Source organism: Callithrix jacchus, chromosome 6 (genome assembly GCF_049354715.1).
Source record: "Callithrix jacchus isolate 240 chromosome 6, calJac240_pri, whole genome shotgun sequence".
NCBI lineage: Eukaryota > Metazoa > Chordata > Mammalia > Primates > Cebidae > Callithrix > Callithrix jacchus.
In genome coordinates this window covers 155965267-155984660 of record NC_133507.1, presented here as the reverse complement: position 1 = coordinate 155984660, position 19394 = coordinate 155965267, and the positions used below count along the sequence as shown (strand labels likewise).

The 19394-nt window shown below is 45.6% G+C and overlaps 1 long non-coding RNA gene across 4 annotated transcripts in view; it reads left to right on the top strand.

The window, feature by feature from the left end:
- LOC118154702 (uncharacterized) overlaps positions 1-19394 on the top strand; it is a 190187-nt gene that overhangs the window by 73733 nt on the left and 97060 nt on the right. For 2 of the 4 annotated variants that reach the window (XR_008482320.2, XR_004744916.3), the window contains 3 exons: positions 507-635; positions 2851-2972; positions 8423-10671. This is a non-coding gene — a long non-coding RNA (uncharacterized LOC118154702). Of the gene's footprint in view, positions 1-506; positions 636-2850; positions 2973-8422; positions 10672-19394 lie in introns of those variants that run through there. The other 2 variants (XR_013519417.1, XR_013519416.1) reach the window with 1 other exon arrangement.

Here is a 19394-nt window from a genome sequence, read left to right as displayed (position 1 = left end):
TTCATTTGTCTAAGGCTTTTCATTGTTAAACATTTCCTGGGAATTTTGAAAGAAAGGTGAATTCAGAAACTGACTCAAGTCATCTTAAAAATTGTTTATTGTGGCCTGGCATGCTGGCTCAGACCTGTAATCCCAGCACTTTGAGAGTCCGAGGCAGGTGGATCACAAGGTCAAGAGATTGAGACCATCCTGGCCAACAAGGTGAAATTCCTTCTCTACTAAAAATATAAAAATTAGCTGGGCATGATGGCGCGTGCCTGTAGTCCCAGCTACTTGGGAGGCTGAGGCAGGAGAATCACTTGAAACCGGGAGGTGGAGGTTGCAGTGAGCCGAGACTGTGTTACTGTACTCCAGCCTGGGCAACAGAGTGAGACTGTCTCAAAAAAAAATTGTTTATTGTGATCATTAATGGTAATGAATAGACATGTTTTTCTTTACATTTTTATTAAAATAACCTGTCAACTGCTACTTCTGTGTCTCTTTCCCTTTTCTTCTTTTTTTTTTAGATGGAGTTTTGCTCTTGTTGCCCAGGCTGGAGTGCAATAGCAATGGTGCCATCTTGGCTCACGGCAACCTTCACCTCCTGGGTTCAAGCAAATCTGCTGTCTCAGCCTCCTGAGCGACTGGGATTACAGGTACGCACCACCGTGCCCGGCTAATTTTTGTATTTTTACTAGAGACGGGGTTTCTCCATGTTGGTCAGGCTGCTATCGAACTCCCAACCTCAGGTGATCTGCCTGCCTCAGCCTCCCAAAGTGCTGGCATTGGAGCCATGAGCCACCATGCCTGGCCTCCCTTTCCTTCTTTTAAGGTCGGCAAGTCTATCTCATATACCATAGTTTTAATAATTCAAAAGACACATTTTTTCACATTCCAGTATCTTTGGAATTGGGCTGCATACTGCCGTTGACAGTTTCCTAGTCTCTGTTGGCCCAACAACAATTGGGGTCTTATTGCCATTGCGGGCTGATTTGTGAGGTGCAACCATCTCCAGCCTTAAAAAATGCTGTGTCAGCAACATGAGCATCAATGACATTGAGGTTCACTTGAAATTTGAAAAGAAATTCTTAAGTGTCAGACTTTAAATGTGAAAAAGTTTTAGGAATACCTTGACTAAGCTATGCTACTTATATGGCAGATATCTGTATCTAAATAAATCTAAAATAATTCTTTCAATAAAACAAACGTTCTAAGTACTAGAAATCGTTGCATTATGGTTTGGTTGGCAGCTTTTTTCTTTCTTCTGTAGAGGTGTCCAAAATGATAGGGCATCATATAATTTTTGGTATCTTAGGTTTGATGAAATACATGACACATCACCCTGAAATACATTCACAGAGATGTTAATAATTTCCTCCCTGCTTTTTTCTTTACACGGTCCTCTACTTCGTTCCAATATGTTTTATCTAAGAAGTAACAAAGTTTCTGCTGAGAGCTCCATTTGATAACTGTTAGCTTTATAAGTATAACTTCACTTACGGACTTGTTTGTTCTGCTGGAAAACACCAGGTTTCTAGATCAGAGACAGATTTTTTAACTGCTCACATAGCCACCTTTGCACCATTCCCCATGCACCAATCTCCCGCGGGGTGACAAACTGCAATCCAGATGTACAGGAATTTGGGCCACAGGACAGGAACTATGAGATTATGAATTCTGGAGCTTATATAAAAGCTGCTGACATCGCTGCTCTTTCTCTTCTCACCCCAGGTAGAGAAAGAGAAAGAGCTTTTGCTCTGAAATGTAAACAGTGGCTCTCTAGGGAGAGAAGGAGAAGGTCTCTAGGTCCATCAGCCTTTGAAATATAAACACTCATCACTAGGGGAGAGGCTGCCGCCAATCTCTCCAGAGGTTACTGTCTTTAACTTCCAAAGTTTGTTGCCATCCAAACGTTCTTCAACCCAGGTTGCCAGCACCTTTTGCTCAGAAAACCAGGACCATGTAAACATGGAAATACGATTTGCTTCCCCCAAATCATGCTGATTTCTGCTAACATCTAAAGAAGAGTCTTGTGAATTGGGAGGTTAGGGGAGGCAAAGAGTAAATTCTAACAACTACTTGATGAAATGGGAGGGAGAACATCAAAATCACCAGAAGTCCTTAATGAGAGAGCCCTGTATTTGTTCAGAGGGATTTCACTGATACAGTGCATGGAGGTAGAAGCTAATTTCTTAAAGGGACTGCGTATGGACTAAACTATAGGGCCAGCATCAAGTGGGGAATATTTTAGCTGTAACAGAAGGAAAAGAGTCAGAAAATAGAAGGAAGCAGTGTCAACACAGGCAAACAAGTCCGCGTATATTTGCACAGTGAGTGATAGGACTTTCTCTGACAAACAAAATCTTCAGTGAGAGTTTAACGAAAATCACAAAACGCTTGATGTGAATGGATTTCCCGTGGACCCTACTGAAGGGGAGAGTTCTGTGTCTCAGCTTCCACTACGGACAGCCCATGAGGTTGCAGGAGCACAGAAGGGAGAGGAGTGGGGCTGTGGAGACCGAGGCATCATGGTGAGGGCTTTCCCCATGGCAGGCTGTGGAACTGCGGTTTCAGTCAAGTTCAACGAAGTCTCGCGGGGTTACATCGAATTAGTCTATTTTTTATAGAATTGGGACAATGGTTGAATTTCTGTCTCATGCTTTGTGGCACTACTTTTCTGGGTCCTATCTGACAAGAGACAAGGGAAAGTGAGTCCAGGGTTGTGGATCTAAGCTCTTTACAAGCCATTTGTCATTCTCACCTTCATGGACATAGGTTGTGCCTCTACCTCCAGCCATCCTACATCCCAATCCTACTGGGTTTTTTTCCTTTTTTTCATCTTTTTTTTTTTTTTTTTTTTTTTTTTTTTAGGTGGAGTCTTACTCTGTCACCCAGGCTGGAGTGCAATGGTGTGATCTTGGCTCGCTGCAACCTCTGCCTCCTGAGTTCAAGCAGTTCTCCTGCCTCAGCCTCCCAAGTAGCTGGGATGACAGGTACATGCCACCACACCCAGCTAATTTTGTATTTTTAGGATAGATGAGGTTTTGCCATGTTGGTCAGGATGGTCTCGAACTCCTGGCCTCATGTGGTCCTCCCACCTCGGCCTCCCAAAGTGCTGGGATTACAGATGTGAGCCACCACACCTGGCCCTGCTGAAATTAAGGCTGCAAAAACAAGTCAAAGCTCATTTTGTATTAATAATGGCTCAGGAAATTTTTCTTTGTGACTAAAATATATATGTATCAGCTTTGCAGTCACGTGGTCACTCATTCATTCATTTGTTCATCAGTACTACATGTCCCAGTTCCCAATTAGCTTACATCTGGAGAAGGAGCTTTTACTAGATTAACATGTGTAAAATTGTAGTCTACATGTCCTGGCATAGTTACACCATCACAGAGGCATGCATAATGCACAATGAAGGAGAGTGGGCTGTTTCTGCTTAGAGCCTTTGGCAAGACTCCCTATTAAAAGTGTTACAGGCAGGCGTGGAAGGATTGCCTGTATCATGCCAGTAGAAAAGAGGCAGATCGGCATTTTAGATCAAAGGGAAACATGAGACAGGACAGTACAAGGGCAAGTTGAAAGCTCACCGTTGAAGGAATGTAGAGATGTGAGTTGGAATGTCAGAGAAGAGACAGGCTGCCACTCCTATCTCTGCAGGTCTTTATTATAAAGATTAATAGCAATGGTCTTTATGCTCATGACCAAGGCGGGCCATAACCCTGCTGATGATGAAGTGCCCCAGTGTACATGGTGGGAAGCTTAATGTCTGGGGCTGAATCAGGCTGGTCTTTCTCTGCTGCATTCCCTGGTTCTGGCACAGGGTCTCACAGAGACTCAGTGTTCAAGGAATGTTTATTGATGGAAAGAAATGAATCCTTTGGTAGTCTGACTTCATGTATTCAGCAATTGTAACATTTAGGGTAGCCAAATCAGTGTCCTGGTACTGCTTGATATTCTTGAATATATATAAAAATTCCTGTTAAGTCCCTGGTGCATACAATAAGGTGAGTTTCCAAATTTAGAATTGCATAATAATTCTTACACATCTTAATGAAGAGGCAGATGTGAGAAGAATCCATGTAATGTGCTGAACATCATGTGGCTGCACAATTGTGTTGGGCTTTCTGTTTATAGAGACAACGGCTTTCCCTGAATATCTGAAGGAATGCACATTTTCTTGCCTAAAAGCTAGCAGCGAGTGGCTGCCGTGACATTTTTAGCAACTGAATGCATCCTGGGCTAAATCCCAAGATTCAGTGGATAATAGACTGGTGGTCAGCTGTGCACTGTTGCAATGTGAGCATTCACCCAGACAGCCCCTTATGGCTCCTTTTGGAATCACTTGGCATTACTGGGAGCTGTCTCGCCTAACAGCAGCTCCACAGAACGTATTCCCATCACTCTTAAGAGAAAGGTCTGTGGGGAAGAGGAAGGAGCTGCAGGCTAAAGCTGTGGGGCTGTTTCTAATAAAAATATGTCTGAGATATATAGATCATATATACAGGCGCCTAGATGGACAAGAGTAGCAGACAGCCACCCACCTGCTGTGGTTCCAGGGTGACTGTTCCCGGTCCCCAAAGGACAACTGCACTTGCTTTGCTTTTGGAAATTCTCTATTGTGCTCATGCCTTTTATTCTATGAACAGAATTAAGGCTTAAAATGTAAATGCCATCTGACCCAGTAATCTCACTCCAAGGCAAATAACAAAGGTTGAAATCAAAAGACATTCCATGTAAGATCATTTAAAATGAAAAAATATGCAAGTTACTCAAATGCTCAGTAAGGAGAAGCAAATCACACACATGCAGCAAATGTAAATGGTTTCCCAAAATTTTACATGTAAAGATATTCATAATATATTCTTAAATGACATGGAGCAAAAATAATATAAAATTGTGCTTATGGCAAGATTGCAATTATGTAGTGTGTACAAACACACAGGCACATGCGTTCACACACACACACACACACACACACACAAGCACAGCCTGGGTCTAAGACTACATCAGGATTGGCTGTGCAGTCTCACTACTGGGTGTGTATCCTAAGACAGTAAAATCAATATGTTGAAGAGATACCTGCCTCTTATGTTCATTGCAGTGTCATTCACAATAGCCAAGACATGGAAACAAACTAATGTGTGTTGATGTACCACTGTATGTGGCATATATATATATCATGGAATAGTATTTACAAATGGTGTCATTTGTGACAACATGGATGAACCTGGAGGACATTATGTTAAGTGATGTAAGCCAGGCACAGAAAGACGAATACTGCATGCTCTCACTTAATATGTGGAATCTGGAAAAGCCAAACTCATGGAGGTAAAGGGTAGAATGGTGATAGCCAGGGGCTGGGCATGGGTGGGTATGAGATGGTGGTCAAAGGGCATGAAGTTTCAGCAAAGGGTGTGCTTTTGAGATCCGTTGCACAGCATGGCGACTACAATTAGTAATGTAATGTGCATTTCAAAATTGTTAAAAGATTTTTTTTTTTGAGACAGGGTCTCACTTTGTTACTCAGGCTGGAATGCAGTGGTGCAATCTCAGCTCACTGCACCTCTGACCTCCTGGGCTCAAGCGATCCTCCCACCTCAGCCTCCTGAGTAGCTGGGACTACAAGTGCACACCACCACACCTGGCTAATTTTTATATTTTTTTGTAGAGGTGAGGTTTCACTGTGTTGCCCAGGCTGGTCTTGAACTTCTGCATTTAAGAGATCCTCCTGCCTTGGCCTCTCAAAGTGCTGGGATTACAGGCGTGAACCACTTGTACCCAGCCGAGAACAGATTTTAAATGTTTTGCAACTACAGAATATGTGAAGTGATAGATATGTTAATTAGCTTGATTAACTCATTCCATAATGTATATATAATCAAAACATGACATTGTACCCCATAAATCTATACAATTATTATTTGTCAATTAAGAATATATTTTTAAAAAAGAAAAAAAGATATTGACTGTGGAGCTGGTGGCATCCTGCCCCCACCACCTCCCAATTATGTGTCTCCTTGTCTGAGTAATTGGCAAGGCCTGTGAAGGGAGAACTGGGGAGGGAGGAGTGCAAGGTAAAATTTATGAAGCTATTTTTCCAAAGACATGACAAAGTACAAAAGAAATTGGAACAAGGGACTTTTTTCCCTTTCCTCAAGAAGCACAGACTTGGGCCATGATCGAGCAGGGCCTGAAGAGATCACAGTTCTGCTTGGCCTTGCAGCTTTGGGCTGTTTTAGGGGCTCTTTGGTGAAGGGGGTGATGTTTTCTTAGATGACAGTGGCCGTGGTGCTGAGGAGTGTTGCTTGTGTCCTAGAAGTCACGAGATGGCTGGAATGAAAGTCACTTCTTTCCCTGTGTGAGAGCCTCTTGTGGATGCCCACAATCAACTGGGGAGAATGGGAGAGTGACAGCAAATGAGCCAGGAAAACTGGCGCCTCCCAAGTACCCGCGTACAACTGGTACGAACAGTGCTGGTACTTCATGAGTACCCAAGAACAACCGGTGCAACTAGTGCTGGTACCTCATGAGTACCCATGTAAAACTGGTACGAATAGTGCTGGTACCTCCCGAATACCCAAGTACAACTGGTACAACTAGTGCTGGTACCTCATGAGTACCCATGTAAAACTGGTACGAATAGTGCTGGTACCTCCCGAATACCCAAGTACAACCGGTGCAACTAGTGCTGGTACCTCATGAGTACCCATGTAAAACTGGTACGAATAGTGCTGGTACCTCCCGAATACCCAAGTACAACCGGTGCAACTAGTGCTGGTACCTCATGAGTACCCATGTAAAACTGGTACGAAGAGTGCTGGTACCTCCCGAATACCCAAGTACAACCGGTGCAACTAGTGCTGGTACCTCATGAGTACCCATGTAAAACTGGTACGAATAGTGCTGGTACCTCCCGAATACCCAAGTACAACTGGTGCAACTAGTGCTGGTACCTCATGAGTACCCATGTAAAACTGGTACGAATAGTGCTGGTACCTCCCGAATACCCAAGTACAACCGGTGCAACTAGTGCTGGTACCTCATGAGTACCCATGTAAAACTGGTACGAATAGTGCTGGTACCTCGCGAATACCCAAGTACAACCGGTACAACTAGTGCTGGTACCTCATGAGTACCCATGTAAAACTGGTACGAATAGTGCTGGTACCTCACGAATACCCAAGTACAACCGGTACAACTAGTGCTGGTACCTCATGAGTACCCATGTAAAACTGGTACGAATAGTGCTGGTACCTCACGAATACCCAAGTACAACCGGTACAACTAGTGCTGGTACCTCATGAGTACCCATGTAAAACTGGTACGAATAGTGCTGGTACCTCCTGAATACCCAAGTACAACCGGTACAACTAGTGCTGGTACCTCATGAGTACCCATGTAAAACTGGTACGAATAGTGCTGGTACCTCCCGAATACCCAAGTACAACTGGTACAACTAGTGCTGGTACCTCATGAGTACCCATGTAAAACTGGTACGAATAGTGCTGGTACCTCACGAATACCCAAGTACAACTGGTACAACTAGTGCTGGTACCTCATGAGTACCCATGTAAAACTGGTACGAATAGTGCTGGTACCTCACGAATACCCAAGTACAACTGGTACAACTAGTGCTGGTACCTCATGAGTACCCATGTAAAACTGGTACGAATAGTGCTGGTACCTCACGAATACCCAAGTACAACTGGTACAACTAGTGCTGGTACCTCATGAGTACCCATGTAAAACTGGTACGAATAGTGCTGGTACCTCCCGAATACCCAAGTACAACCGGTACAACTAGTGCTGGTACCTCATGAGTACCCGCGTACAAGGAAGACCCAGGGATGTCTGAGAGGCCTGTTTAGACCAAAGGCTGCAAGGAAGTGCATCAACATGTAAAGGAAGATGATCTCCTTACTATGGGAGTATCCATCCTTTTCAGTTTCTCTTATATTTTTATGTTCTTGAAAGTAAGCATGTGTATTAGTCCATTCTTGCATTGCTATAAAGAAATACCCGAGACTGGGTAATTTCTAAAGAAAAGAGGTTTAATTGGCCTTTGGGTCTGCAGGCTGTACAGGAAGCATCGTGGCTTCTGCTTCTGGGAGTCTTTAGGAGACTTACAATCATGGCAGAAAGCAGAGGGAAGGCAGGCAGGTCTTACATGGCTAGGGCAGGAGGAAGAGAGGGGGGAAGAGGTACCACACACTCTTAAGTGACCAGGTCTCTCACTTGCATTAATTACCACTTTCAGATATGTAAGTTCCTAGAAGAGAAGGTAAGAAGGAAGGCAGAGGCAAGAAATAATGGAAATAATGCTCATTTACCAGGGATGGTGTTATCTGTAGTTCTGGCTATGGCCGAGTATGACCACATAGATGAGAAGGTGTGTGGCTCAGGCTCTGTACCAGGCTCACTTCTGTCTTGTTCTCAGGTCCCCAGTGTTGCTGAGACCCCAAGGTGGAAGCTCTGGAGTGGTCAGCATTTGCTCCTCACATACTGCAATCACCCCTGGTGGTACATGGGAAAATGAGGCATGGCATATGTGCTGACTGTCTCACAGCTACTCGGCTCCTAGTGGCTCTACGTTCCCCTCCTCCTATCTCACCCTGAACAGGCTGCCCCAAATTTTCACACTGAAATCCAATCATGGCCAAAGCAATTTGGGACTAAGCAGAAAACCTTCCCCCAACCCCTCTGCAGAAGCTGGATTCTTAGTGGGATGGTCTCTTAATAAGAAGCTCCATTTTTCTTCGCTCTGAATAAATGATATATGGTTTTACTTGTGAAGCCTGTGCCTACAGCTTCTATCAAAGTAGTAACAATACTTTGGAAGGGGAAAGGAAGGTATAACATTCTAAGCACCAGTCCATATTTCAGAGAATTCATAGCTTTTGGATTTCATTGTATTTGGACAAGAAAGGAAAAACAACTTGAGTTATTTAAAGTTACGTGAATACACTTACAAATAATTAACGTAAGCATGCGCACACTCCTACTCAGTTTCCGCCCTCATTTTGATGTTCCATAGCGTTGAGCCAAGCCTCCGGGCACCCCCTGCTACCATGCCAACCACCTTAAAGAGTGTTACCTTTGTAAAAAGAAAATTCAGTTACTGGGTTAAAATACTTCTGAACTCAAAACATTTGGTCTGCCTTGTTAATGACGTTCGCGTGTACATTCCTTGCTAGAAGCTTGTCTTGGTAGAAGTGTGTCTGCACCTAAGCAACCTTTGAGGCTGAGGGTGGAGTGGCGTTAGCTTCGGCACCAAGCAGCGTGGTTCCTGTCTCTGAGTGCCCATTCGAAACACCTGGAAGCTTTTTAAAAGTACAGCTCTCCCAGCCCAGGTAAACTGATCCTGAATCTCCAGAGCTGAAGCCTTGGGCACCTGCAGTGATTGAAACTCCCCACTGTGCTGTGCATGCACCAGGAGGACTGAGGACTACCCAAGAAGAAACCATTTTTTTCAGCAAGATGCTGACAGTCTGGAGTTCCTTGCTCCTTGTAAAGGCAAAACAAGCTACTACTAGAGCGTCTTGAGTAAAAAAAAATGAAGTGCCAGATAAATCACAAGAAAGTTAAAAGATAGTTCACATTCTTCTGCCTGTGTTCCTTTTGAATTATATTAGGGACAGGCTTACCAAATTTGCCTGGAAGACACTACCGTAGGTTTCCATGATACTTTATGAGCTGCCATTGTTGTTCCTCTACTGAGAACACCCTCCCTGGATGTGTCTGCCTCTGTAGAGTGATGCACACATGACTGTTGATGCATTGTGGTCACTGCATGAAATTCAGCTCCTCCTTCATCCCTCTCACTGTCCATCGCCCTCCCACCACCCAAGCTGAGGTCAGTTAGATGTCCATTTGTGAGTGGAGAAGACTTTTCTGGAAGGCTGTTGCATGGCAGTGGTGCAGAAGTTGAATAGACAGGTTGGTGCTGTCAGGTGCCTGGAGAGCTCATTCCCTGCAATCCTCTCCCTGTCTGGTCCCAGCCCCTTGCCTGCCACCCCCCTCTTCCCACTTCCCCTCCTCTTCCCTGCTCTTCCTCCTTTCTCTCCCTCACTCTCAGTGGGGCAGCTTTCTCTCCTCTGAAGCAGGGTGCCTGCCCACATGCAGCCCTCAGGGAACACAGCTGCCTCTACCCACCCACCCACATAGAGAGGATCCTGAACAAACACCAGCCTCTGCCTCAAAGGGCTTTCAACTCCAGGTCTTGGATAATAAACATTCCACCACCTCTCTGCACATACCACCCACCCTGCAAGTTCATGTCTGTCCTCCCTTCACTTATGCCTCGAGGCTTTTCCTCCCTCCCAGACAAGCCTGGCTTCATCCAATCATGTCTCCATCATTTGTTTACTAAGCACCATGAGCTGGGCACTGGGCCTGTCCTTGTGCAAAGGGGCAAGTCAGAAACCCTTGCAGTAACCTCACAAACAGGCGACATGGCCATGTGCCCCAAATCCAATCTTCAGTGAAAGCTTCCTCCAAGACATCCCTAGAGCACAGGGCCCTTTCCCACAGCCGGGCTATGCTGGGGGCCACTCTGACCCTGGGGTAGGTGGGCGACTGTGGCGTGTGAGTGAGGGGATGCACTGAGTGTGTGAGGGGTGTGAACATGTGTGAGTGTGAGTGTGCCGGGGGCCAGGGGCTGTGAGTGCACATGAGCGTGAAGGTGGGAGGGTGTGTGTGTATCAGGATGTGTGGCTCCAACAGGCTTGATCCTTAGAATTATCTGCACGTGGATTCCATCCTGATTTGGCCACTTCTGGGGCTGTGAGCTTGGTGTCTCAGGTTTCAGTTTCTCCTCTCACCTCGAGAGGTGAGGTGGCTGAACATCTGTATTAGTCCATTTTCACGCTGCTGACAAAGACATTCCTGAGACTGGATGATTTGTAGGGAAGAAGGGGTTTAATGGACTCCCAGTTCCACATGACTGGGGAGGCCTCAATCATGGTGGAAAGTGAAAGGCACATCTTACATGGCAGCAGACCAAAGAGAGAATGAGAACCAAGCAAAAGCAGAAACCCCTTATAAAACCATCAGATCTCATAAGACTTATTCACTACCATGAGAACAGTATGGGGGAAACCACCCCCATGATTCAGTTACCTCCCACCAGGTCCCTCCCATAACATGTGGGAATTGTGGGAATTATGGGAGCTACAATTTAAAATGAGATTTGGGTAGGGACACAACCAAACCATGTCAGCATCCCTCCTGTGGGAGTGGCAGTGAGGAAACCTCTGTGGGACCCTTGTCAGCACACCCAGGACCCCAGCCCAGTGTTCCCAAGGCCTGTTCTGAGCTCTCTCTAGGGCACAGCACCTTCACCCTGTCAATGCCAGCTTTGCTCCAACTGAGAACCAGCTTCCTGCTCCTCCAGCCAGACACACCCCAGCCATGTCTCTAACCCTTGTCTTCCCACCCCATGGCTGTGATTCTCACCTCCCTCCTTTTATCCCCCAAGATGTCAAATCTCCTATAGAGCTGTCCATCCATGGTTCTGGCTCTTCTATTCCCCAAGCCCACTTGCCCCAGGCTCCTGGGTGGGTTTGGCTAATGGTAGGCACCAGAGGAAGATTAAGGATGAGTGGGAGGAGGGGGTGCCTGTCCGTGTCACCTTTCTGCTCAGCGTTGGGTCTCTGGCAGCAGCTCCCACAGGCAGCCCACCACATTCCTTCTCCCACCCAGCTTCCCAGCCCCGGACATCACCACTGCCCAGCCTCCCTCCAGCAAGGCGGCCATGACTGCCAGACATGCCAGCCCTGGGTGACTCAGCTTGCCCTGCTGGCTCCTCACCTCCTCCACTACCTGTGCAGCAAGCGTCCTGCATTGCATTCTCTGTTTCGAATCCATGCCAAAGTTTTGCTTCTGCTAATGTGGCTTTGACAGACATGTCTAGTCTTTTGTTTGTTTTTGAGATGGAGATCTACTCTGTTGCCCAGAGTGGAACAACTGGGAGGTGTTGTGATCTCGGCTCACTGCAACCTCTGCCTCCTGGGTTCAAGTGATTCATGTGCCTCAGCCTCCCCAGCAGCTAGGATGATAGTCATGCACCACCACACCCAGCTGATTTTTGTATTTTTAGTAGACAGGGTTTCACTATGTTGGCCAGGCTGGTTTCAAACTCCTGACCTCAGGTTGTTCACCCACCTCAGCCTCCCAAAGTGCTGGGATTACAGGCATGAGCCACCATACCCGGCAGGCACATCTAGTCTTTAAAAAGACATCTTTCCTTTGGTGCTTCCTCACCTTCTGTCTGCACCCCATCTCTCTCTTTCCCTCACAACACCTCCTGAGAGCATCACCACCACTCCCTTGTCTATCAGGGTTCTCCTCCAAAGTGGAGTGGACACTAAGTCCAGCTCTGCTCTTCCTTCCTTCTTCCCCAGACCACCTCACTGGCTCTTAGAATGGTTGAGGCATTTTACGGATGACCCATAGGAGGAGAGAAGCGGCACTGTCAGACCATGACAGACTTTCCAGAGTTTTGTGAAATGCTTCTAGTAACTGATCTAGTTTGACTTTTTCAAGCATTGAGACCTAACCCCCAGGGTGTTGGGATTAGGAGGTGAGGCCCCTGGGAGGTGATTAGGTCATGGGACTGGAGCTGTCACAGGTGGAATTGGTGCTGTTCTCAGAGAGGCTTCCAGGAGATCCCTCGGCACTTCCACCCCACGAGGGCACAGTGAGAAGGTTTTGTCTAGGAACCAGGAAATGGGCCCTCACCGGACCTGGAACCTACTGGTGTCCTGATCTTGGTCTTCTCAGCCTCTGAACAATCAAAAATACATTTCTGTTTTTTATCAGCCACTCAGTTTGTGATATTTTTCTATGGCAGTCCAAAAGAACTAAGCCACCACGTATCGTAATGATAATAAAAATCACTGTCATTGTCTAACACGTTTTCTGCACATAGTGTCTATTAGGTATCACTCCACTACATGTGTGATGGTTAACATTTAACCCACATACTCATCCTATGATACGGGATCTGCTCTTTTATCCTCATCCCTTTAAACGAGGAAACAGGGGCCAAAAGGATTCAAAAATCAGAGAACCCACTGTATGCCTATCCTGACTTCAGTTTTCCTCCTCAGTGTAACTCCTCCTCAACAAAGTCACTTTTTAAAAAAATATATTTTATTGCATTTTAGATGTTGGGGTACATGTGAAGAACATGCAGGCTTGTTGCACGGGTACATACATGGCAATGTAGGTACATGGCAATGTGGTTTGCTGCCTTCCTCCCCATCACCTATATCTGGTGTTTCTCCCCGTGTTATCCCTCCCCAACTCCCCACCCCCTCTGTCCCTCCCCTAGTTCCCCGCCACAGATGTGTGTGATGCCCCCCTCCATGTCCATGTGTTCTTATTTCTCAACATCTGCCTATGAGTGAGAACATGCAGTGTTTGATTTTCTGTTCTTGTGTTGTTTTTTTTAAAATTTATTATACTTTGCGATCTGGGGTACATGTCACTCTTACCTGGTGTCCCCTGACATCTTCTCTAACCTACAGATGGGAGGTGTAGTGAGTGGGTAGGTGCCAGAGAATGCCTTGAATAGCCAGTTAGCATAGGGCTTGGGGCCTGGGAATGCACCAGGTGGGGCATTTCTTACCCAGGGTTATGGCATGTGGAGTTGGTGGGAATTTTAATTGCCTAAAGGAATACAAGGTGTGGGCCAAGGTAAATACTGCAACCAGGTCGTCAAGCCAAGGGGGAATCTTCCAGGGTAGAGGGCATAGCTGGCCACTGAAGGGGCAGACAGCTTTGGGAGCAGTGGGGGACTGGGTCCAGAGGGCCTGCAGTCATTCTCAGCTGCTGTATGGGTGCCCTCTGTGCTCTCTCCCATAGTGGCCTGCATAGACATTCCATGTATTGTGCACTCTGCTACCCAGGCCCAAGCAGGCAGGGCCAGGGCCACAGATGATGGGAATGGGCTTCAAGTTTCAAAGTCCCGGGGAGCTGCTCAGGAGTGTGGTGCTGGGCGTGGGTGCTTGGGTATGGGTGCCGGGTCTCCCAGACAGTTCTCTGCTTTCCCTGTGTCTTGGCCTCCTGGAATGCACCATACCCTTCCACGAGCCTTGTGAGCCAGGCCACAGCAGTGCCTCTGACCTGCTCTCCTGCTGCTCCCCTCGCTTGCTCTGCTCTGGCCGCCCTGGCCTGTGACTTGCTCCTGTTTCAGGGGTGCTTCTCTTTGCATTTGTTGTCCCTTTTCCTGGAGTCTTTGTGGCTCATTCCCTCACTTCCTCCGGGCTTCTGCTGAACTGCTCTGTTATCTGAGAGGCCTTACCTGAATAGACTAGAACGCCCACCCCATCCCATCACTCTCTATCCCTTTTACCCAGCTTTACTTTTCCTCAGAGCCGCTACCACATTCCAACAGATTCTCTGTAATGTCTTTCTTCCCCCAACCCCAATAGAAGGATAACTTCTTAAGAGGAGGTGTCTTAGTCCATTCGGTCTGCCCTGACAACAAAACCACAGTCTGGGTATCTATAAACAACAGAAAACTAGTCCTCACACTTCTGGAGGGTTGAGGTTCCAGCAGATTCTGTCTGATGAGGACCTGCTTCCTGGTTCACAGATGATGCCTTCTGGCTGTGTTCTCTCATGGAAGACAGGGTGAGGTGGCTCCCTGGGGTCTCTTTCATAAGGACATTAATTCCAACCATGAGGGCTCCACCTTTATGACCTCGTCACCTCTTTCCAACACCATCATTTTGTCATTTTATGAGTTAGGATTTCAACACATACATTTGGAGTGGAGGTAGACAAACATTTCAATCATAGCAGCAGGGATTTATGTTCTCCCCACAAGTATATTATTAAAACCTGGAATGTAGTAAGTGCTCTAAAAATATGTGTTGCTAGCAGAAATACAAAAGGGCAAGTGATCAGGACTATTTAATGCAACCCTGTTTATAATAATGGAAGATTATAAATGGCATATTTTCGTGGCTGGATGACTGGTTGAGTAACAGTGGTGCTTCCATGTAATGGAGCATTAGGCTGTAAAAGAAAGGCAGATGACCAGAGGCTACAATGCAGTCATATTAGGCAATGAGAACAAAGAGAGCAATAGTGTGTACATACAGTATGCTTACATATATCTCAGAAAGAGAACAGGAATGATATGGTTGAGCTGTGTCCTCACCCAAATCTCATCTTGAACTATAGTTCTCATGTGTCATAGAAGGGACTTAGTGGGAGTTAATTGAATGATGGGGGCAGTTACCTCCACACTGTTCTTGCGAGAGTGAGTTCTCCCAAGATCTAATGGTTTGTTAAGGGCTTATCCTCTGTGTCATGCTGCATTTCTCTCTTGCCTGCCTCCATGTAAGACGTGCCTTTGCTCCTTCCTCCTTTGCCTTCTGCCGTGATTGTGTTGCCTCCCCAGCCGTGTGGAACCGTGAGTCCATCAAACCTCTTTTCCTTTACACATTATAAATTACCCAGTCTTGTATTTCTTCATAGCAGTATGAAAATGGACTAATACAGTAAATTGGTAGCAGTACGGTGGGGTACTGCTATTAATATTTCTGAAAATGTGGAAGCAACTTTGGAACTGGGTAACAAGCAGAGTTGCAACAGTTTGGAGGGCTCAAAAGAAGGAAGATGTAGGAAAGTTTGGAATTTCCTAGAGACTTCTTGAATGGCTTTGACCAAAATGCTGGTAGTGATCTGAATAATAAAACCCAGGCTGAGGTGGTCTCAGATGGAGATGAAGAATTTTTTGGGAACTGGAGCAAAGGTCACGCATGCTATGCAAAGAGGCTCATGGAATTTTGCCCCTGCCCTAGAGATCTGTGGAACTTTGAACTTAGATAATTTAGGGTATCTGTCGGAAGACATTTTGAAGCAGCAAAGCATTCAAGAGGAAGCAGAGCATAAAAGTTTGAAAAATTTGCAGCCTGATGATGCACTAGGGAAGAAAAACTCATTTTTGGGAAAGAAATTCAAGCCAGCACCAGAAGTTTAAGTAGTGAGGAGCCAAATGCTCATCGCCAAGACAATGGGGAAAATGTCCCCAGGGCGTGTCAGACACCTTTGCAGCAGCCCCTCCCATCACAAGCCTGGTGACCTGGGAGGAAAAAATGGTTTCCTGAGCTGTGTCCAGGGCCCCCCTGCTGTGTGCAGCCTCAGGACTTGATACCCTATATCCTAGCCACTCCAGCTTGCATTTCAAAAAGTGCAAGGCCCAAGCCTTGGCAGCTTCCATGTGGTGTTGAGCCTGCAGGGTCACAGGAATCAAGAATTGAGGTTTGGGAACCTCCACTTAGATTTCAGAGGATATATGGAAAGACCTGGATATCCAGGCAAAAGTTTCCTGCAGATGTGAGGCCCCCATGGAGAACCTCTGCTGGTACAGTGCAGAAGGGAAAAGTGGGGTTGGAGCCCCCACAAAGAATCCCTGCTGGGGTTCTGCCTAGCGGAGCTGTGAGAAGAGGGCCACTGTCTTCCAGACCGCAGAATGGTAGATCCACTGACAGCTTACACTATGTGCCTGGAAAAGCCACAGACACTCAATGCCAGCGTGTGAAAGCAGCCAGGAGGTGGGCTATACCTGGTAAAGCCAAAGGGGTGGAGCTGCCAAAGGTTGTGGGAGCCCACCTCTTGCATCAGTGTGCCCTGGATGTGAGACATGGAGTCAGAGGTGATCATTTTGGAACTTTAAGGTTTAATGACTGCCCTATTGGATTTTGGACTTGCATGGGGCTTGTAGCCTCTTTGTTTGGGCCAATTTCTCCCATTTGGAATGAGTGTATTAACCCAATGCCTGTAATCCCATTGTATCCAGGAAGTAACTAAATTGCTTTTGATTTTACAGGTTCATAGATGGAAGGGACTTGCATTGTCTCAGATGAGACTCTGGACTTAAACTTTAGAGTTAATGTTAGAATGAGTTAAGACTTTGGGGGACTGTTGGAATGGCTTGATCATGCTTTGAATTGTAAGAACATAAGATTTGGGAGTGGCCAGGGGTAGACTAATATTGTTTGGCTGTGTTTTCACCTAAATCTGATCTCAAACTGCAGTTCCCATAATCCCCACATGTAGTGAAAAGGATCTGATGCGAGATAATTGAATCATTGGAGGGGTTACCTCCACACTGTTCTCATGGTAGTGAGTTCTCACAAGATCTGATGGTTTTATAAGGGGCTTCCCCCATTTCATCCTGCACTTCTTTCTTGTCTGATATCATGTAATGCGTGTCTTTGCTCCTCCTTCACCTTCTGCCACAGTTGTGACGCCTCTCCAGCCATGTGGAGCTGAGGACATTACTCCTCTTTTCCTTTATAAATGACCCAGTCTTTGGTATTTCTTTATGGCAATATGAAAATGGACTAATACAAGGAATGTGTGTATATGTGTATGTATGTGTGCACACACATGTATAAAAACAGTGCTGGTATAAATCTTAAAAAATAATGCTATCTAGGAGGAAAAGGTTAGTAGGTAGAGAGACTAAAATTATTTGAATATGTCTTGTTTTGGAATTTGACTTTGGGACATGTAAATATTTTTACATAGTTGCAAAACAAAATCACCATTAAAACCATTCATACACATGGAAGACAAAACAGAACAAATTTAATGATGTATGCATTTGATGTCATACCACACAAAGAGAAACTATTTCAAGTGATTTCCAAACATGGTAATTTCAGTATACATTCCAAGTGGGATATAATGTCAGGACCAAAAGCCAACAACAAAACAACCTCCCAAACCCCTAAACTCTCCTCACCAAAAACCTGCTGAAGATCTTAAACAGTTTTCAGCAATTACCTTTTTGGTGATAGGGTTGGCATTCTTATTCTGAGGTTATTTGTGTGTTAGTAGAAAGCAAATGAGTAATGACACTGGTGTCACTGATAACCAAAATTTTCTCTATGGGAGAAAAAGGAATAGAAGTAAGATTAATCAATTTTAGTAAAAAGCCTATATCCAGAATCTGGATTGCAAACTAGCAGTATGAATTAAGACATGTTTTTTCTTAATTTTTCAAAATTTCCTAGCCTTTTTTTTTTTGACATAGTCTTGCTCTGTCATCCAGGCTGGAGTGCAGTAGTGCAATCTTGGCTCACTGCAACCTCTGCCTCCCAGTTTCAAGAGATTCTCCCACCTCAGCCTCCCAAGTAGCTGGCTAATTTTTGTATTTTTAATAGAGATAGGGTTTCATCATGTTGGCCAAGCTGGTCTTGAACTCATGACCTCAGATGACCTTCCTGCCTTGGCCTCCCAAGGTGCTGGGATTACAGGCATGAGCCAGTGTGCCTAGTCGGAAATTTCCTTGCTTTATAAAGGCCTATTAATTAGCACCCTTTGAACCCCAATTGTGGTCTCTAAATATTATTTTCCACAAAAACCAGGGCTCTTGAGAAGAGTTAATACAGATTCTGCAGTCAAGAAAAATGCAGGATGCATGTAGAATTTGTCATAATATCAAAGAAACCTGTCAGAGGTTACTATGGGCACATCCAAAGGAGGAGCACAGGCAAGGCTAAGCTATTGTGACAGAAAGTAAACCCGTGGTTGCTTGGGGTCCAGATTTGGAGAAGGGTAACTGATTGCAGAAGGGTATACTTCATGCCTGAAATTAAGGTTCAAGTGCTTGGGAGAGCTTTGTGATAAGGTAAGCAGGTGACCACCAGAGGCTTCCTTGGAAAGTCAGCTGGAGCAGATCCCAGGCACAGGAAGCAGAGATGGAAACCACCCTTTCTAGCTGTTACCCCCACTCTGCCCTCCTCCTGGATGATCTGTGGTTGTTTTCATTTTTCTGAGCTTCTGACTCATTTTGTGAATGGCCCACTTGACCTCCAACTGTTAAATACAGGCTCTGAATGAAGAGACCCCCCAAACAGGCTTTGTGTGAGCAACATGGCTGTTTATTCATCTGGGTGCAGGTGGGCTGAGTCCAAAGAGACAGCAGAGGATGGTGGGATAGGAGTCAGTTTATGGGTCTGGGGTAGGCAGAGAAAGTTACAGAAGGTACAGTTCAGGGCAGTTTTTGCAAGCTGAGAATGGGTTGTAGGATCTGGAGTCATGAGGTTGACCAAGGTCAGTTATAAAGTCCAATTGCCTTATCAATTGAGGTGGGAATAAGGAACAATAGAAGAATGTCTCAAGTTAATTAGGCACTGCAGGGGTTGATCATTCTTGTGCTTTTCATGGTCTTCCAGTTACTTCAGATTTTCTGATTCCAGGAGGCCATCCAGAAGTGTATGTGCAGGTCATGGGGGTTGTCATAGCTTAAAAGGGTATGGCCTATGGTACAGCAAGTTCAAAGAACCCTGCATGCATTGAGTGTCACATAGGCATTTGGTGTTTCCAAATCTCAAGCTGATTTCTTGACCTTTCACCTGCAGCCTGTACATTAAAATTACTTTAGG